The 22,277-nt window shown below is 43.4% G+C and overlaps 1 protein-coding gene across 1 annotated transcript in view; it reads right to left on the reverse strand.

Moving 5' to 3' along the window:
* The window catches only part of PTPRN2 (protein tyrosine phosphatase receptor type N2), a 608,845-nt gene that overhangs the window by 138,415 nt on the left and 448,153 nt on the right, over positions 1-22,277 (reverse strand). The window lies entirely within an intron of this gene.

The raw sequence follows: 22,277 nt of genomic DNA on the forward strand, positions 1-22,277 counted from the left end.
GATCATAGACGACCAACCTGAAGCTCAGTTCGGTCAAGATAGAGAATGTGTTTGTGAATGGATCACAAGCTAAGTGGCTTTCAACCTAATCTGGATGGGATTGCCCTCCCACTAAGGGAGCAGGTTTATCGTTTCGGGCTTAACCTTGATCCAGAACGGTCACTGGAGGGGCCTAGGTGGCTTCAGGGCACAGAGTGCTTTCGACAGCTTCAGTTGATATACCTGCTGCAACCCCATCTGGAAAGAGATAATCTTGAGGTGGTTATTCATTCCCTGGCAACTTCCTGGTTGGTTGGTTGGTTGGTTGGTTGGTTGGCTGCACTGCCTTATATGTGGGGTCTCCCTTGAAAATGGTCCACAAACTTAAGCTGGCTCAAAAAAGGCAGTGAGATTATTAATGGGGACTGAAATATATGTGTGTATATATATTACAACAGTGCTCTCTCACCTGCACTAGTCTCCAGACAATTTCTGGGCCCAATTCCTTTAAACCCCTAATCAGCTTTGGATCAGGTTATCAGAAGAATTACCTCCTCACATATTACCTCCCCAACTAGACCTTAATATCCTTATCAGAGGCTCTTCTCCAGGTTCCCCAAACTAAGGAGGTGAGAAAGGTAATTTTAGGAAGAGGGCTTTTTTGGTGGTGATGCTCCAGTGATGGACTGGGCTCCCCAATGAGGATCACCTAAACGCCACAGCTTATGTTAAGATTTTGTGGGTTCTTTTGCATCTGGTCTCCCAGGCTGTTTAGAACAATGGAGCAATTTATTTTTAGCTTGGTTTTACACATTTTTTTAAAAAAAATTTTTTATGTATGCTGCTTTATGCTGATCACACTTGTGCATAACTCAGTGTTTTAACTTTGCTGATTTGTTTTGAATTTTGTGAGAGCTGCCCAGAGGACACTGTTAATGGGTGATCAATAAATGTCAAAATAAATAAAAAGGGAATGTATTTTATTAATCTAGCACTCAGGTTGCTTGTTGAAGGAAATGCCGGGTTATTCTGCAGTAAATACATAATATTGACAGCTACGTAACTAGGCGGCAAGTGTTGTTTCTCAGTGGCCAATGGCTGCTTTATTTAAATGCTCCAAGTCCGCTTGACCAATTTTAATCAACAAGATGTAATCTGAATTCCCACAGGCTGTTTGCAATGCTTATGTGGTTAAATTTAACAACTAACTGCCTGTGGATTTTGGAATTCTAATTATAAGTTCTCCTCAGTTTCCCTTAGGCTTAGGTATCTATCCTGAGGCCGCCCACTCTCCTTTTGGCATTTTAGTTCCCAAGCCTGCGGAGACCAACATAGTTATCCCAGACACCCCTTGTCCCACCAGTACCTACTATGGCACCATCAAAAGGTCTCTGTAAATATCTCCTTAAAAACCCACAAAGCTGTTCCTACCTGGTTTCTTTTTTGTACTGGTTCATCCTCTACCTTAATCATTCCACCATTTCATTGGATGCTGGAAATGGGTGCCCATTCTCCCATCTGTGGGGGCAGACTTTGGTAATATGCAGTGCTTTTTTTCTGGGGGTATGCATACCCCTAAACATTTTGTGAATCTAAGTTTGACCTCATTGAGGGACAGTATTTCGATATGAGTAGGAAAATGAGAGTACCCCTAAACATTTTTTTAAAGGAATAAAGCACTGGCAATATGGCACCCTGAGTGAGGCAAAAATTTGGTGCCCCCAAATGGATCTTCTCAATAATGGGCTTTCTCAATTTTGTGGCCCCTCATCTTGGCATCCTGTGTGGGGAAAACTGCTCACACCACCCAAAATCTGGCACTGTCAGCTATTCTGAATAAAGGCAAGGTTCAACTAGCTTCTCCCTATGAGCAAATATGGCAATGGCCATATTTTTCTCCATTGATGGGGTGATTAATTGGAGGCATGGCTGCACCATTTTATTATCCTGTCTCTTTTTCTGTTACAAACGCTAACAAACGCAGGTTACAAACGCTTGGGTTACAAACGCTTCAGGTTACAGACTCCACTAACCCGGAAGTAGTACCTCGGGTTAAGAACTTTACCTCAGGATGAGAACAGAAATCACTCAGGGGCGGTGTGGGGCATTGGGAGGCCCCATTAGCTAAAGTGGTACCTCAGGTTAAGAACAATTTCAGGTTAAGAAAGGACCTCCGGAACTAATTAAGTTTTTAACCTGAGGTACCACTGTACTATGCCTCACGACAGCCATTTTGTGCTATGCCACCCCCAAAACAACCATGTTGCATTATGCTATGCTCCCAGAGCATCTCATTTGTGATAGGCCAATTTGTTATTTGTCATAGCCGTCATTCTGTGTACCTATGGCACTTTCTCAAAATCCCAGTGGATACTTCTGTATGCCCACATGTATTGTGATATCTGAAAATATCTGGTACACACTCCAAATAATGCTCATATCCTTTGAAGGAATGAAGCTGCACCACCATTTCATGTTATGTCCATTATTAAATGGATGCTTTCTTTCCTTAAAAAAAAAAAAAAGAGAGAGAGAGAGAGAGAGAGAGAGAGAGAGAGAGATGGTGCTAATCAGAAAGAGGGTAAATGTTCACATGAGGGTCAAACTTTCAGAGAGATTGAGAGAGAAGGTGCAGGCAAGAAACATAATGGAAGAGGGGGATGGAAAGATATACAAGATTCTGTTCCCCTTCTGCAAAGAGGGTAAAATAATACTGTATATATTAGGTGAGAGTTAATGACACAGAGACCAGAAACACTAGAAAAAGATCTGAAGCATGGTGGAGTTAGAGATCACGGAGAAGGATGAAGCCAGGGGATAAGTTGAACTCTGAAAGAAATGGAAATTGACGAGTATTGGCTTGATTAGGGAAATAAAAAAAGCCTTTAAAATAACTTATTTTCGAAAATTGTTAACTTGCTACTCACTCTATACCTAAAACTGAGTTTATTTGGGTGTATTATCTACCCAGAACTGTATTGACATAGCACTCTAGAAATGCAGGGGGGGGGGGAATAAATCCAGAGGTTAAAGGTCTATTCAGTAGAAGCAGCCAAGAGAAGAATAGCCCCCCCCCCAGATATGCACTTGGTGGGAGTAGCGAAATTAAGAAGGAGGGAGGGGCAGGGTGAGCTGGTTAGCTTGCCTTCCCACCCTGTGCAGGCTACAGCTTGTTCCATTACATAACCCATAAGCTATGAGCATGCCAGCATTTGATATTTAAATGGTTTCGAATAGTTTTTTATAGAACTGTTTTAAACTTACGGTCAATCTTCCTAACCCACAGAACACTGAGCTATGTCTTTAGCCCACTGAACAGGAGACTGGCAGATAAGAGAAGGGATTGGACTGTGTCTTCATTCAAGAGGGGTAAAGACAGAAGTCTCCAGGACTGCAGCAACGAACTCACAGTCTGTGGTTCTTTAATTGAGTCCCTGCTCTGTATGGATGTCTGGACCAAGGCCTTCTTTGTACATGCAAGCTGGATCAAGTTGCATATTCAAACTCAGAAGATCCCCACGTTTTTCTCCATACGTAACCAAGCATGTTTTCATTGCCACCTTACGCATATTTGACCCAATCCACAAAAGGGGCCTACTGGTTCAACCTCCACTGTACCTCTGCTGCATAAAATGGCATTGCCAGCACAGAAACTATCATAGAAAGTTTTCTTGTGCCTGGTTGGGAGGTTTTGCAAGCAGCCTAATCAGGCAGATCATTTGCTGCTGTAGCTGAATGTTTTAAGGAAGTGGTGAGAAAGTCTTGTAACCTTTAAAGAGTTATGCAATAAGTTATCTGAAGTCTCAGATGAAACTTCTTATTGCTTGGTTTCATGCTCATTAAGTGTCAAAAAGCACCTTCTATTTCTGGCAGTTTTCAACAGTCATTGGTAATATATGCAGTTCTTCTCAGGACCATGTTCTATCTCTCTTTTGCTCTCTTATCAGGACCATGTTCCATCATCTCTTTGCTCTCAGGCTCATTCACCTTCAGTGCTGTTTAATCAAATTGGTTGTGGACAACCATGTGATTTTTGTTGATAGTATCACAATGCAGTGCCTGACACTACAGCCTTGTGGTCACTCATAAGCAAAATCACATGGAGAGCCACAACCAATTGGATTAAACAGCATGAAGCTGGAAACAGCCAAGGGCAAAGATGAAGGCACAGTCAAACGGTGCTGAGAAGCAACAGCCAGAGGAACAAAAAAGTGTCAAATGACACTGAAACAAAGCAAATGTTTGGTGTGCTGAGTAATTCGTTTGGCAGCGTCAGATGTGTTAATTTTAGAGGAAATATGAAAATGAGAATATATTTGGTGGTAGCTTAGCGGGTGGCGCTGTGGGTAAAACCTCAGTGCCTAGGACTTGCCGATCGTATGGTCGGCGGTTCAAATCCCTGCGGCAGGGTGAGCTCCCATCGTTCAGTCCCAGCTCCTGCCCGCCTAGCAGTTCGAAAGCACTCCTAAGTGCAAGTAGATAAATAGGTACTGCTTTATAGAGGGAAGGTAAACGGCGTTTCTGTGTGCTGCGCTGGTGCAGGCTCGCCAGAGCAGCTTTGTCATGCTGGCCACATGACCCAGAAGTGTCTCCGGACAGCGCTGGCCCCCGGTCTCTTAAGTGAGATGGGCACACAACCCTAGAGTAGGACACGACTGGCCCGTACGGGCAGGGGTACCTTTACCTTTACTATGACCATGATGATAGGGACGCGGGTGGCGCTGTGGTTAAACCACAGAGCCTAGCAATTGCCGATCAGAAGGTCGGCGGTTTGAATCCCCGCGACGGGTTGAGCTCCCGTTGCTCGGTCTCTGCTCCTGCCAACCTAGCAGTTCAAAAGCCTGTCAAAGTGCAAGTAGATAAATAGGTATCGCTCCAGCGGGAAGGTAAACGGTGTTTCCGTGCACTGCTCTGGTTCGCCAGAAGCGGCTTAGTCATGCTGGCCACATGACCCAGAAGCTGTATGCCGGCTCCCTCAGCCAATAAAGCAAGATGAGCGCTGCAACAACAGAGTCGGCCACGACTGGACCTAGTGGTCAGGGGTCACTTTACCGTTACGACCATGATGATGAAATGTACTAACTAAGCTATGAGTAAAAAATATACTTATAAAGAACTTCCCAGAGATCACAGCTGTACAAAGCAGCAAGATCTGCTGAAACAGTTCTGGGAGGCCATGGGTAAAGTTCTGTGTTTGTTTTTTTTTAATAATTTTTATTAAGGTTTTCCAAATTAAAACAAATCAAAACAAATTAAATCCAATCTATAAACTTTTTGCCAATAACTAGGACTTCCCCTCCCTACCCCCTCTTGTGTTCCAAATCTTCCAAATAAGCAATTAAATTCAACAAGTTCTTATCCCCAAATTACACTCTTCATCAATAACCCAATTTATCCAAATTCTCATCCCCTAAGATCGATCTATATCCTTCCACGAGTTTCCACCTTTCAAACATAATACAGATGAAAATAAGATAAATATGAATAATAATTTTACAGCCTTTGGATTCCAATTTTCCCTCCCCTCTTTCCCCTTTGCGTTTCACCTATCCCTCCACTTCTAACATCTTCCTGGAGTTCCCACATTACACTATGTCCCTCAGGTTCTTTGCCAGTCTTTAATTACGGATGTCCAATCGTAGAAGGAGTCTATCAAATAAGGGCCCATTTCTTCTATCCAGGTTTTTATATCCAGGAGTAAAAACTCCAATTTTGTATCCATAAGCTTGTCAAACCTGAATATCCCAAATGTTCCCCCAGTTCTGTCCAGTTCTTGTTATTTCCTTGTTCTTGTCAATCATTCTCCTCCTTTTTATTTCTCTGTTCTCCCACAGAAATGTTCTTTTTCCAAAAGTTTCTAGTGTCTCTGCAGAGGCTTGTTATTCATGAAGCAAAGCATTGCATCATGTTCCTTTCATTTTCCAACAAATAGTTCCATTGTTTCCTGTAGTATGTAGACCTCTGTAGACAAAATAATGTTCCATTCCTGCAGTTTCCCAGGAGATTAAAAGTTCCATTCAACTGTTCAGATTTCCTGTGAAAAACACATGCAGTATCCCTCAGCTCCTCTAGGTGGATTGCAGTAACAAAGTTCCCTTCCAGAGTCACATCCACCAGTCCAAGTAACTTGTTGACCGATATTTAAAACAATTTGTATTCAATTTATAACAAATATAACCGGCAAAGTCCTCATAACAAAGTCTCTATTTTAATCTTCCTTTTTGACAGCTCTTTGACAGCTGTCAAAACCTCCATCACTTTTCTCCAGGCAGTTTCACGAAACGCTCCAGGGATTCCGGGGGGGTTACTTTTTTTTTTTAAAACAATTCCACTTTTCTCCTCCAGCTCAATCTTATAATTTTCCCTCGCGAAGTTGCTGATTCGGCAAGATAAGGTTACACTCGATCTTAGTTGTCCAGTCCTTTGTTTTGGCTCTTCTACAATTTAGGGGTGGGCTGACTTCCTTTTTTCCACCTCCCCCGTTCGCTCCGAATTTTAAGAATTTATCCCCTTTTTTTTAGTCCATATTCCAATTACTCACGGGTTCTTCTTTAGAGCCGAATTTTCAATAGAAGAAGTCAGCGCTCTCCGCCGGATGGCATGCGGCTGCGCTCGGCAGGGATAGCAGAGAACTCAAAGCACCACGCTTCTCCCCGGCACCCGATCCGTAGCCTTTAAAAAGGCTCCTTCACAAGTCGGGAGGGCGCTAACGGTGCCAGCCGAGTCTCCATGTCCACGGCCTCACTCTGGCCGTGGTTTTTAAGGGTCCCCGCATCGCCGGTGCGGTAGGACCCAGCCCCTGCCAAGCCGGCTCCCTCCGGAGCTTGGAGGGAGCCCGCCATTCGGCGATGGCGCCGACCCGGAAGTCCCATGGGTAAAGTTCTGGAAGTGAAGAAGAACAAGTTGCTTCTACCAACTTCTTTGCTACTCAAACTGTCTAGGCTGAACCTTTGCTTTCTGAGCTTCAATCCCTACTCTAGCACAGGCTCCTTTCTCTAGTGTCGTCCTCAGATAGGATAGCCACTTATGCATCTTTAAAAAAAGGTCTAAAGAGGATACAGCTTTGCATAAGATATGCACATGTTAATATATATGGATTGATGCAAATTTAAATGGAATTTGCATCTATCCACATACTACAAATTTAAACAGAAATACAATCATTCTCACCAGACTGAGGAAGACTGCCACCAGATGACCAGTGTGCATGTTTGTTCAGTCTGCTGTCCAGGTGCAAACTCTTTATGGTCAACCCCTGAGTCCCTGCCCTCCCTTCTTAGGGTTCGTGCTCTTTAAACTGGACTGGGCAACCCTTCAGATAGAGAACTGACCTCTCTAAAGTGGACATATAGCTACCCTACCTAAGATCATTCAAGGGAAAAGATGGCTGGTCACTAAACAAAGTAAAGGAGGGAAGATCTACATATGCCAGCTACCCTTCTAAAACAAGACTGCCCCAGGGTGAAAAGCTGACTTACTGGCGGTACTTGAGTGTACAGACATAAAAACCAAAGGAGATGTAGGGTTCCTGGGCACCTGGGACTTTGGGGGAAGAGTCTTTTTACTTGCAACAGGAAACAGCATCATGTATTTTATGCATAAGACAATGGCCAGCACAAAATCTAAAATTACTGTTTTGCACCAAGGAACTTCCAGGAGGCTAACTCAAATTAAAACAAAAACTCAGAACAATCAGTAAATAGAGGAGCAAGAATTAAAACAGACTTTCATTTGCTGCCAGATAGTAAGAAATGAAGGAATAGGATGAACTTCCCCAAAACAGCCTCGGTGCCACCACAGAAAAGGCCCAGTCCTGGGTAATTCTCCTGCCATACCTCAAAAGGCATGGGGATTTTTTTTTGGGGGGGAGGACACTGGAACTTGGGGCTATGACATTCAGCATGATCTGCTAATGCAAACCCTAAACATTCCACCTATTTCAGCACTCTTTATTATTTAGAGAGTTATATTTTTCCAAAGACATAACATCAATTCTATGGCACTGGACAAGAGGTGACTTCATACTAAAATCTGAAAATGTCATTAAGAGATGCCTAAATACATGGGATTTTCTTGTTCATGGTTGAGGTTGGAACCCAGCTGCCTGACAAAGGCCAGTATAGCCCTTAAGCTGCTTAACTTTGTTCTTGACAGCTAGTGGTATATAAACAATATTGTCTATAGTTGTTTTATAAATGGGGAATCTAGAGATTTTCCTTCTCCCTCTGTAATGCAGCAGATGGGTAGATGACATCTACACTTCTGTTTCATGGTAGCCATTCCTATCATTAATCGAGTTACTCATTACAAAACCATTTTTTAAAAAAACCTAAGGTCCGTGGAACAGTTCCTGAGAGGGCAGACATGTCACAACCATCTTCTGAAGAAAGGATTTGTCAGCCTAAAAATACCACACAAAGATGCCTATTTCAGAAATGCCATTGAGAGATTGACTTTAAAATTAGATGTCACCATCTCCTCAAAGCTAAATTACTTTTCTTATTCATGCTGGGGTGATATTAGAATCTGACATCCCTTTTGTGTATTTCCCCCACACCCCCAAACTATTAGTAGCTGGAAGTAGAAAGCAGGAATTTAAGAAGATTAAAATAGAAAACACCATTAACGTAGTAGGCCGGCGTATAGTAAATAAATATTTGCCTATTTACTTCCTCGTGAAACACCTTTCAGCAACTGGCATTTTAAAGATCATTCTACAGTTTCATTTGGCACAAACATCTACTGAACAGGAAAGAATTTGCAAGTTTGCAAGGGGGCCGTGGTTGCTTGAACTTTCCATTAATTTAGGATCCAATAATTTAACACAGGATTACTCCAAAATTAGGAGCATAATATTAATTTTGAACAAGTGGAGTTTGAATACATTGGTGCTGACTTCTGAGTAAACCTGCTCAGAATTGCACCATTAGGTAACAACCCTATGCACATTTACCTGCTGTACGTAAGTCCCATTAAACTCAATGGGTAGCCATGAAGAAGATTGGGCTGCTTGTGGACAGAATGGTGGAGAACCTTGTTCAAATGTGCCATGTAATCTTCTGGGGAGGGTGGCCAAACACAAAAGGCGATAGGACTCCTGCACCTTTAATAGTTTTGCGGAATAGTTTTCTTCATGCAAGCTACAGCTGCTGAAATACTCTCTTCTACAACACTATTGAAGGTGCAGGAGTCCTGAGCTACTCTGCATCTTGCTTGCACTATTTTTCAGTAGCCGTGGGCCAGTCACACACTCGGTCTAAACCTACCTCACATGGTTATTAAATTGGGAAGCTCTTGTGAGAGCCAGTGGGGTGTAGTGGTTAAGAGCGGTGGACTCGTAATCTGGTGAACTGGGTTCGCTTCCCTGCTCCTCCACATGCAGCTGCTGGGTGATCTTGGGCTAGTCAACACTTCTTTGAAGTCTCTCAGCCCCCCTCACCTCACAGAGTGTTTGTTGTGGGGGAGGAAGGGAAAATGAGAATGTTAGCTGCTTTGAGACTCCTTCGGGTAGTGATAAAGTGGGATATCAAATCCAAACAATTCTTCTTCTTGTTCCTGCCCCACAAGGCGTGACTGTGAGGGTGGTGGGAGCTGTGAATGGCCTGCCCCAAAGATCTAAAAACTTGGCCAGGTTCATTTGATGGAATACAGTCTTTCAGATAACTTGGACTTAAGACCTTATTTAATGCCTCTAATGCTTCAGATACGGAGGGGACCTCTGTAGATATTAAAATCTATTGCTATTCCTACTTTCCAGATGTGTGACATGAAACCCAGCATTTTGCTGCCCTCAAGGTAACAAATTACTTCAAGGAGAGTCCAGAGAACAGTCCTTTCTGAGCAGTCAGTTCACCCTAATGTCTACTGCGTCACGCCGTGTGCGTTCCATCTGGTTTCAATTACGCTCCTTTGAAGTGGCTGCAATTCACCTCTGTCCACCTGTTTTCAAAACCAAAATTTAAATAAAATAAAATAAACCTTGAAATTCTGGCGTTTATTTATTCATTTCAGCTGTATCCTGATCTCAGTTTCACTTTTCAGTCTCCTCCTACGCCATGCTGTGATAGTGGATGACTGAAAATATCAACTTTGCACAACTGGGATATGAACCTCTGACCCGCAGTTATAAAGTGAGGTATGCTAACTAATCTTAAGTACTAAAGCAAAAATGTGTCCATTACTCAGATCCTTATGAAGCGTTTTAGCACACCTAGCTCTATCTCTTGCTTTACTGCTTTACAACCTTTACTGGCCTAAAGAAGACAAGGTAAATACATACAAATAGATTGCATGCAGCCTAAATCCTTGGACAAAAAGGTAAAAGTAATGGACCCCTGGATGGTTAAGTCCAGACAAAGGCGACTATGGGGTTGCGGCGCTCATCTTGCTTCAGGCTGAGGGAGCCACCATTTCTCCGCAGACAGCTTTCCGGGTCATGTGGCCAGCATGACTAAACCACTTCTGGCACAACAGGATATCATGGTGAGTGCCAGAGTGCATGGAAATGCTGTTTACCTTCCCACCGCAGCAGTAACTATTTACTCACATTGGTATGCTTTCGAACTGCTAGGTTGACAGGAGCTGGGACACAGCAATGGGAGCCCACCCCATCACGCAGACTCGAACCGCCGACCTTCTGATTTGCAAGCCCAAGAGGCTCCGAGGTTTAGTCCACAGCGCCGCTCACTTCCATAATTCCTATAATTCATTGGACATCCAAATGGCAACAAATAATATGCAAAAGCAGGGCCATCTTTCCCCATATATATTCATAAAACATTTCTATTTTAAAAGGAAATTCACGGGAGCGATGAGAACACAATTTATGCTTTTTGGGGGGGGGAGAGATCACGGTAATTTATTTTGCTTTGAACTAGCCACAGGAGGACCCAAGACTAAAAGCACCAGCTTTGGCGTAATAAGTGTAGGATCTACAGTTTATAGAAGGATCGATGAATGGGATCCTAGATGTTTGACAGGTCCTATTCACACTCACTAGCCACTGATTCAACTTCAAAACAGTTGTACAGCAGCCATTCCTCACATAAGATGTCCACATATAATGGTTATAGAAAAAACTGCATGGCACTTTCAAGCGTTCACAGTGCTTCTCATGCATTATCTAGCTGTAGTCCTTTCATTATTCTTCTTCTTTATATTGCAGAAGGTGTAATCATGGGGAGCAAGATGCTGGGATAGAGTGGCTTGCAGAGTACTAAGTTTATGGCAGAGTTAAGATTCAAATCTAAGGCTCCCTGATACATAAGCTCTGGCTGCATTCCTATACCCACTTATCTGGGAGTAAGCACAACTGTAACCAATGGGATTTACTTCTAATTAGACATGTATAGGATTGTATTGCCAATCGCTTTGCTGCTACACTACAACAAAAGTAGCATAGGTAGGTATGGAAGTGCTGAAATGATCCTTTAGAAAAAGACAATCCCAAAATACAAAAAAGAAAAGAAAAAAGACATTATGTCATAAGTCAAGTGAACTTATTCTGATCTTGGGTTTCAACACCAAAATCCATTATGCTTCCAGCGTAATGTTCTGACCAAATCCTGTTGAGGTATTACTGGAGGTGGAAGGGATTAGTACGCCATCATTTTTGAAGGTGGGGGAAGATGTGTTTGCAGCAAAAAAAAAAGCAAAAAGCTGGGTGGATTTTGAGGGTGGGGCATATAGGGCATGAAGTCTACATAAGGGATGGCAGCCAAAATCAGCCCAGTGTGTTCTAAGTGGTATAGGGAACCCTTTTCACATTGATTAGCCTACTTCAATCAACTATCCAACAAGAAAAGCCAACCTCTGCAAATTACAGATCCATAAATTCTGTGATTAGAATACTTTATGCATATTATTCCTCCCTCTAAACGGGCTGCTTTTATTTAATAGGGTCTTGAAACAAGCCTGGCATAAGCACGGAGAACCATTCCTTCCAGTTCCTCCTCATGTCTTCAGCTACGGCATCCACCTGTGATATCCAGCCCTGATCGATAGGGCAGCCTATGTAGCTTGGGTCATTGTAGGGTTGCTAGGTCTTCGGCTAGGTCTAGTGGTACCTCGGGTTACAGACACTTCAGATTACAGATGCTTCAGGTTACAGACTCCGCTAACCCAGAAATGGTACCTTGGGTTAAGAACGTTGCTTCAAGATGAGAACAGAAATCACGTGGCAGAAGCGGGAGGCTCCATTAGCTAAAGTGGTACCTCAGGTTAAGTACAGTTTCAGGTTAAGAACGGACCTCCGGAATGAATTAAGTTCTTAACCCAAGGTACCACTGTACTGTGAACAGCAGTCAGTGCTGACTTCAGGTTCTGTAGACACCCTCAAAGGACACCCCTCCCTCCTTCAGTGAGTCTACCTTTCACTGCCTCATCGTGGCCACTACTAGGTTGCTTGCTGGCTAGCAAAACAGGCAGTGGCATCTATTATGACTCCTCCTCACCACTTCTGTGGTCTGGGCCACAGAGAGAGGCACGTGAACAAGCAGTTTGTGAAGGTGAAGAGAAGAAGCAGTTCCACTGAGCCCCCTGCCAGGGAGTGGTCCCCCTTAAGTGCAGAGCCATGACGACTCTTTGAAACAGTAACTTCCTAACGGCAACTGCAGCAATATTTATTTGCCGAATCTATCTATCTTTTCATTTCCATCCAGCTTTGTTCCTGATTGCAGCTAACACGTCACAATTATATTAAAGCTATGGGTTTTCCTGCATCTCTCCTGGTCTCTTTGCCCATCCTCGCTCCATCTGCTGTGGAGGCAAATCAACAGTCCTATTTTTGGGAAGGAAAGGACAGAAAGAAGGGGGAACTGCGCAATGCTGTTACGCACATCAGATGGTGTTTCCTGGTTCAGTAGACAAAACAGATTTAAAGTTCAAGGCTAATTCAAAGTGGATTTTAGAAACACAAAGTCTTAAAACAGTTGCACCAAACTGAGGGATTACACTCTTATCTTGCTGTTGGTGCTTTTTCATGGTGGCTCAGATTTTAAATTGGGTCCACAAAAATGTGCGTGTCTGGGGTCTAGTCACCTGCTTGGTTGCCTATTGTTAAAAGGTAAAATGTCTTATGGTATTGAGAAAAGGATTTGCATAAATTGCATTCACCTGCTGGCCATCCCAGGTTAATGAAAGTGAAGGGGGCATGGAGAGGAGGGAGAATCAAGCAGCTTTGTGGGACTAATCTGTTGTAACTATTTCACTGCCACTGATTAGTAATCAACCCGAATTTGCTGAATTCTGCAAACCACTGGAGGCATCACTACTGATCTTACTGAAAGCAGAGACTGGCCTTACTGCTGATCAAACACTCTTTGGAACTTTTATCCATACCAGATATTCCTCTTGACTTCGCGTCAATGCGGAACATCTTTAACACTAATGAATCTGCACTTTAGCACACATCTGGCCAATGGTATCTGCTATTGACAAATCGGATGCAACTGCCTGAGCACAAAAGCTTATGCTCATAAGATGCTTCCCATAAATCAGTGTTCTTTAAGCTCGAGTCCCCAGATGTTGCATTTCCTAACTCTTCTTTCCTTGGTCCTTTCATCTGCCCTACTGTCGGCATTCCCTGGTGTGAAAAGCAGATGGAGTCTGCAGACAACAACAGGCAAGGGAGGAGGCCAACAAAAGGAAGCAGGAACGAAAAGGAAGAAAACAGCAGTGCCTGTGTCATTGCACACTTTCTTGCTTATTACGAAACTGCAATGGGAATATCCAGTTTTCAGCCTGGCAACCCTAATCATTCTTCCAACTGGAGTTCCAAGCCAATTTTCCTAAACTGCAGGTAGCATTCTGCTACAGCTGTAGTGTGGGAGACATGCTAAATGTTGGAGTCAAGACAATAGTTTTGATAGTTGATTTTCTGCAAAATTTCATTATGGCCAAGACTGCCATATTTCGGAACATATTGGACCAAGGCAGCTCAGTATTGTCCACACTGACTGACAGCAACTTTCCAAGGTTCTAGACAGGTGTCAGGAACTGCTGACCGCTGTCTCATGTGCTGAGCACCACTACTGCTCCTGCTGGATAAACTTTGTCTTGGTTGACAATTAGCTCCTCCTAGACAAGAAGGAGTACAAGAGTTCTCTTTCTGTGTCAGAGGCGCTCTGCTTGAGCCACAAGGTCCACCTGAGCTCTTTTAAATCTGGTTTTGTTCTTTGGTCCTGACTCCTGGCTTATCCAGGCAGTAGGATAGCGCAGTTGGATAAAGCATGGTGCTGATAACACCAAGGTTGCAAGTTTGGTCCCTGACAGCTGCATATTGCAGGGAGTTGGACTATTTATTTGATCCTCAGGATCTCTTCCAACTCTACAGTTCTATGATTCTACCAATCCTGCCTTCTGCTTTGCCCTCCTCCTCCAGTCCTCCTGATTTCCAGTTCCTCACTCACTTGAACTACATCCCATAGCACTTATGGATGCGGGTGGCACTGTGGTCTAAACCACAAAGCCTCTTGGGCTTGCTGATCTGGAAGGTCAGCGGTTCAAATCCGCACAACGGGGTGAGCTCCCATTGCTCTGTCCCAGCACCTGCCTACCTAGCAGTTCTAAAGCACGCCAGTGCAAATAGATAAATAGATACCACTGTGGCGGGAAGGTAAACAGCATTTCTGTGCGCTCTGGCTTCTGTCACGGTGTTCCGTTGCGCCAGAAGCGGTTTAGTCATGCTGGCCACATGACCCGGAAAACTGTCTGTGGACAAACACTGGCTCCCTCAGCCTGAAAGCGAGATGAGCGCCGGAACCCCATAGTTGCCTTTGACTGGACTTAACCGTCCAGGGGTCCTTTACCTTTTACATAGCACTTAACTAACAATGGGAGTATTTCCCATCCTTACTTGCAGAAACCAAGGGTTGAACTTTTGTATGCAAAATGAGTGCTCTATGACTGAGCTTCCTGTTTTCTGGCAGGTTTTGTGTGTTTTTAACAGAGGCATGATGGGCAGAAATTCAGCAATGCAGCCATCCCAAGCAAAGAAATAAACTGACGTGAAAAGCTTCAACTACCCCATAGTGGTTGTGTTTCTTTTTAGCTCCCTTTTACTTTCTTGGCTCATATCTCTTCAGATTTCTAGCCTTTGGCTTCAAGCTCCCTGCCTGTTCAAACCTCCTTGGAATGCAGCCTCTTGTCCCTAAACCCTGTGGAAAGTTTTCTGCCTGCCAAAGTGACCTTTCAGTTCTCTCTCAGCAACTGCACTTTTTATCAATATTTTATAGCAGGCTCTTCCTCCTAAGTTGTTAGAATACTTTATGTGGCATCACACAGAAAGTTCAGTCAATGGCAACAGGGGCCTTACAGGTAAAGGAAAACACCTGGTTGTGTGTGTGTGTGTGTGTGTGTGTGTGTGTGTGTAACAAAGATAACTATGTCCTGGCCAACTACTGACTTATCGGTGTTTATGCTTTTACTAGCTTGGTTTTATTTATCTTACAAGCAGATTTGTCTCCTAACTTACTTTTCAAATTAATATCTGAATAATATATTTTTTAAAAGAGTCGGTGGAAAAATACATTCTATGGCTCACATGCAGCTTTTAAGGATTTGTTTTAAAATCCCAAGAATCCTGATTTTCTTATTGTTGTTGCTCAAAATTTCTTATATAATTCAGCGACAGAACATGAAACCACCTCATTCTCTTTAAAATAATGAAGACAGGGTGGTTTCCAGTCAAATTTTGAGCTGTATTCCATGTGGTGCTATTTATTTTGTAAGAAGGTGAAAGTACTTAAAATGCACAGGTAAGGATTCAGTTACTACTATCTCAGTGAAGGAGATTTTCTTGAGAGACTCATTTAAACCAAGCAATCAGAATTAGGGGATGGGGAGGGATCAGGTCCCTAGATGATATAAACCAGTTTAGAACATGCTATAGGTTTTGCCATTCTCATACTACAATCCTGTATGTGACTTTGAAGTTAAGTCCCACTGTTGGTTCAATGGAGTTCATTCTCTAGTGAGTGTGTTTGAAATCACAGCCTCCATTTCTAGAACAAGAAGTGCCATTATCCTAGGCTCCTTTGAGAAACTGGCAAGACATTTCCTATAATGATTAAAATAATGTCCCTTATGCTTTAGCAGCCATGCTCAGAAGCATTTTATTTATTCACCTGTTCCAGGACTGATTCCTGGCACTGAAAACATGTTCTAAGGCTTACGTTCTGGGTGATTCATGACTCATATATAAGGCCCGATACTTTGATAAAGCCCCCCCCCTCCATTCCTCTCTCCCAATTTCAAATGTTCGGTAAAGAATGCACTCAAACAGAGAAACAGATAATTACATCATCTGTAGCAGAGGCATTACATCATATCAAAATTGCTTCTGCAAGAAAGGGATCCTGCAGGGAGGATGCTGTTACCTAGCAACTTCTGAAATGCGATTAACACTTTTTTGAGTCTCTCTCTCTCTCTCTCTCTCTCTCTCTCTCTCTCTCTCTCTCTCTCTCACACACACACACACACACACTTCCTGTCTCTCATTCTTCCTATCAGGTTCAAACTAGACATTCCAAGCACTTAAACATATTTTCCTGACCTTTTTCTTTAAAACCGAAAGCAGCCTCAGTCAGAACACTGCATGTTTGAGTGAGACACAGCAAATGAGGGAAGGGAATGCTTAACCCTTTCCTGCAGGGTTTATCAAATTGTCCCTCCATACTCCCCCCTCCCTGCCACCGCTGCCTTTCACCCATCAATGACAAAAGCATCTGAGTGGGTGACTTTGTTTTTTTTTATTTATAAAAAACACCAAAAACCCAGAGGGTAAAGAGTTAACCAGTCCCTTCTCCTGCTGTTCCTCTCCTCAAATTCACAGTTTCCCAATCTGTTTTAGGTTGCTGGGGCATGGGAGGAGGGACACTGTGGGAAAGATAATATCCAATTAAGTTTAGCCCTTGCCATAGTCATCGTGGGCTGTTATGAAATGAAATCTAATTAATTCTTTCCTAAGAGACAGAAAAACAAACGCAAAAGGAGCTTTGTGCTACAAATAAGGAAAATGTGAACATTCCGTGGTCAGATCTGCAAGCAGGGCAAACTACCAAAAAAATAAAAATAAACCACCCAAGTTGCTAAAAAGTTCATCTGTGCATTTTAGCAGGTTATAGTTGTTCGCATTGGCAGAACATAACATGGGAAAGGCAATAGCTCAAGTCGCACGGAGTCTGCTCTGAATGGAGGAGGTTTCAGATTTGATCTCTGGTACGTTCAGGTAGGGCTGGGAGAGATAATAATGACAACAAATATACCTGATACCCACCAAAGGGGAGGCATAGTGTATTTTGCTGACCTTGTTGCCTGCTGAATTATGAGTGGAAGGAGCGGTGGGTGTCTTTTTCTAGTTGCCCTTGTGAAGTTATGCAAAAATTCATTTCCTAAGAAATAAAGCTTTTAAGAAAAGATGATAATGACCTGATAATCAGGGGTCAGCAAACTTTTTCAGCAGGGGGCTGGTCCACTATCCCTCAGACCTTGTGGTGGGCTGGACTATATTTTGAAGAAGAAGAACTAATTCCTGTGCCCCACAAATAAGCGAGAGATGCATTTTAAATAAAAGCACACATTCTACTTGTGTAAAAACACCAGGCAAGCCCCACAAATAACCCAGAGATGCATTTTAAATAAAAGGACACATTCTACTCATGTAAAAACACGCTGATTCCCGGACCGTCCGCGGGCCAGATTTAGAAGGCGATTGGGCTGGATCCGTCCCCCGGGCCTTAGTTTGCCTACCCATGACCTAGATGGACCAATGGTCTGACTCAATATAAGACAGCTTCCTACGTGTAAGAAGAGCCCTGGTGGATCAAACCTGAATTGGACATTAGCCCAGCACCCTGATTCTCACAGTGGCATGCCTTGAGGAAGGCCAGAAGCAAGACATAAAGGCAATTTCCTCAGCAACTGATACTCAGAGGCATGCTGTCATCGTGACTAATAGCCACCGTGAGCTGCATCCTCCACGGGCTTGACGTATCACCCTTTAAAGTTATCTAAGTTGGTGGTCATCACCGTTTCTTGTGATACTGAATCCCACAGTTTAACAATATGAAGAAGTTCTTCCTTTGGGCTGTCCTAAATCTCCCACCACCAAGCTTTGTCAAATTGTCCCCAGCTTCTAGTATTTTTCTAGGGAGAAAAACATATTTCCACACAAAGCATCATTTTAGACACCTCTACCCTGTCCCCTCTTAGTTACCTTTTCTAACCCTTCCTTGCAGGGCAGTTGCCTCAGCCCCCTGATAATTCTGGTTGCTCCTTTCTCTAGCTTCTGCAGCTATGCTTTAGCCTTTCTGAGATATGTTAACCAGAAGTGCATACAAAATTCCAGGTGTGGTCATACCACAGATTGTTTTTTTTAAAAGACGTAACGAAGTTGGCAGTTTTATTTTCAGTCCCTTTTCTGATGCTCCCTAACCTGGAAACCTGCGCTGACCACACGCCCGAATCATTCTGTTTCATTCAAAACAAGGAATTTCTCTGTTTCACTTCTGCTTTGACTCCATCTGCCAGTCGCCGTGTATGTAGCACAGCAGTGTGACTCTGCCTTGTCCCAGATCATAGCCCAAAGGCATATGATGCAGCAATTATGCTGATATTAAGCAAGCTTGAGTTTGTTTGTTCGCTGGCTGGCTGGGAGACCAGCAGGGAACACTACGTATGCTGCTTCGAGTTCCATGATGGAAGAAAGCTTGGATATAAATGCAATGACTAACTGCTAGAGAAACAGGACCAGAGGCTGGTATGATACAATAGTACAGCAGCTTTTGGGAAACAGCTGTTTAAACTAAGGTTACTTACTGTATTATAAAGAGGCAATGAACGATTGGCACACACACACAAAAAAATTATTGAGAGATGGAGCTTATTCATAAACCACTGTAATTATGTATAATGTCCCCTAGTAGTAACCCTCTGGAAAGAAGGTGAGCCAATCAAGTCTGGAAACCACTGCTATTTTTTAAAAAGTAAAAATCTAGATGGGGTTTCCTCCCTTCCTACACCACAATGCTTCATATTCCAAAATGAATGAAGCAAGAACAACTAAGATTGTATCACACTACCCAAAGAACAGTTCATAGATGTATAGAAATAATATGTTATAACCATTCATGACCAATGAAAATCAGCTAAAACACATGATCAGCATAAATGTGCTAGAGCTTTCAACATATCTAAAGCAATATGAAAAGGACACATGAAACCAAACTGCACACAACTCTAACAACAACAACAACAACAATCATATTTATTTTTATACCCAGCCCTCCCCAACCAGAACCAGGCTCAGGGTGGCAAACACCAATAAAATTACAATAAAACATAATAGGAGGGGGGCAAAAAACCCAGTTAAATTAAAATACGGGTTAAAATACAATTTAAAATGCAGCCTCATTTTAATAGCAGCCCATAAATCAAAACCATAAGGGGAGGGAACATAAGGGTGAGACTGAGTCCAAACCAAAGGCCAGGCGGAACAGCTCTGTCTTGCAGGCCCTGTGGAAAGATGTCAAGTCCCGCAGGGCCCTAGTCTCTTATGACAGAGTGTTCCACCAAGTTTGGGCCAGTAGTGAAAAGGCCCTGGCCCTAGGTGAGACCAATCTAACCACCTTGCGGCTTAGGATCTCCAAAGTGTTGTTATTTGTGGACCTTAAGGTCCTTCGCGGGGCATACCAGCAGAGGCGGTCCTGTAGGTACGAGGGTCCTAGGCCGCATAGGGCTTTAAAGGTCAAAAGCAGGACCTTAAATCTGACCCTGTAATCCACCGGGAGCCAGTGCAGCTTGAAAAGCACTGGGTGAATATGCTTCAATGGCAGAGACCCCGTAAGGAGCCTCACCGCTACATTCTGCACCCGCTGGAGTTTCTGGGTCAGCTTCAAGGGCAGCCCTGCATAGAGCGAGTTACAATAATCAAACATGGAGGTGACCGGCGCATGAATCAATGTTTCCAGATCAGGGCAAGAAAGGTAAGGGACCAACTGCTTGATGCAGTGGAGATGGAAAAATGCCACCTTTGCTGTAGCTGCAACCTGCACCTCCATGGAAAGGGAAGCATCGAAGGTGACACCCAAGCTCTTGACAGAAGGCTCTGGCACTAATTGAGACCCCGCAAGAGATGGGAGTTGGCCCCCGAACCCCATGTCGTCCCGTCCCTGTTAGAGGACCTGTCTTCGAAGGATTTAACTTCAACCGGCTTCCACACAGCCAACTCTATAATTTTACTGTAATAAAAGTGAATTCTGACTTCTTTTTAACATTTATTTAACTCCAAGATTGTGTTAGGTACTGCATACTATACAAATATTAATATTTCATACTTTAATATTTGCTGCTTTCCTTAAGAAATGGCTGTTCCCACTTCACTGCTCAAAAAGAATGCACCAGTGATATATTCGCCAAAGATCAGATCATGGGGTTTAAAAACAGCTGAAATACCACAGAAACTGAGATTTTAATGATAAAATATTTACACATTATGCTATAATAATGGCATTGCTATCATCATGTGCACATTCTTTTGAAGTCAGTGGGACCATATCTGCAAATAACTTATCACTTTATCAGGGCAGAGGTGAGGTCCTTTCCCAAGAAATTTAGATTCCCAACCGATGTTCCATTGATCTGGGATGAGCAAGTAACATATTTATTTTTCACTTAAGCACTGACCGTCATGACCCCACCTGAGCAGCAGCCATAGAGAAGGAGGCATTACCTGGATCAGAAAGATGGAACCAGGAGGCCCTTGTGACAGGGACCTCCAAACTTGGACCTCCAGAGATAGCACTTCCTGAGCCAGTTTCCCCACTAACCAGGGACCTTATGTTCTCTAGTGCCTGCTCATCAGCACAGGGAATGCACAAGGTGAAAACTGCCTTGGAGATAGGTTCTAGGACAGAGGACCACCTCATTAAGGTATTTTACTCTTCAGGAACTCAGTGGAGAATGGGAAAGATAAAAATTCTCTGGTGAGCTTGGAGGAGCTATCCAAGGTCCTGCAACTCCAATGACCAAGCCTTCCACTTGCCTAAACATGCTGCCTCCAGGCATCCATTGAGCCCTGTCGTCCCCTGTTTGTGGCCAAGACACTGACCCTCCGAGGGAAGAGTCAAAACTGCTGGCATGTGAAGTAGCCATGCTGCACCTATTTCACAAGGTTGCTACTAGGAAAAGACAGGATCTGACAACACAGAAATAGAAGATATGAGAAATATCGAAAGGGCAGTTTCCTGTGGATGCAAGAGCGGACGGGCTAGAAGGTATAGTTAACGGGTCAATGCCCCGTGAATTTACAGCCAGAACAGAGGAAGGGCATGTGCTTGTGTATTGGTCCTGCATGTTTCTCGACCTGTGCACCCTGTCAAATGAGAGCATATGGTCCAAGGGCCATAGATGTGTGAGGCCCTCTTAAATGTACTATTACAAGGGCCTCTTTCTATTTTTCTCCCTTGGAGTCAATTTATTATCCTGTGATGGATTTCATTTTATTCATGGAGAGCTCTGCCTCCCTCTCAGCTAGGAATGCCAACTAAGTAGCAACAGTCATATTAGACAGATGTGAGCAGAAAGCCTTCAAGGGCATTTACTTGTAAGTGACCTTCACAAGTATCACAGGATTTGCTCCCCCCTTAGGGCATTATTGGGTAAAGGCTTTTGGGGTAGCTGGAACCAGAAGCAAGCTTAAGCTTTGCTTGTTAAGACTCATGAGTAAACAAACAAACAAACAAACAAACAAACAAACAAACACAGTGGCAGAGGAAGAAAGTCAGAGTTTGTTCAGGAATATGTTCTAAATGGCCAAAGTCTACTTTTTCCAAGGTGAGAAGCAAATACCTGCTAAGATACCTAGGACATAGCTCAGTGCTAGAGCACATGTGTCACAGAGAGAGAGAGCTCCACGTTCATTCCCCAGCATCTTAGGTATGAGGCTGTTAAAGACCTTGTACAAGTCAGGTGGTTTTCATTGGCCAATTCATATATCCCTATGATGGAAGACCTGGGTTCAGTAACAGGAATGAGGGGAGGACAGGGGAAAAGTTGGATGTCATATCTTGGGTGGGTTTAGTGCCAGCTTGCAAGGACAAGCAGCCCTGAAGAAGGGTATAAATTATTGCAGGGTTGGTGCTTTGTAGGATGGGCAAACAGGTAACGTAGCTATACATCTGAAGACTTCACAAAGTCAGATCAATCCATCTCATGGAAAGCGTTTGCAAGTTCATAGTGCAGATGATTTTGCAGAGGTCTGCTCCCTGTAAGCCAGGAATGCCAAACCAGTTTTGACCCAA

Source organism: Podarcis gaigeae (genome assembly GCF_964106915.1).
Source record: "Podarcis gaigeae genome assembly, chromosome: 12".
NCBI lineage: Eukaryota > Metazoa > Chordata > Lepidosauria > Squamata > Lacertidae > Podarcis > Podarcis gaigeae.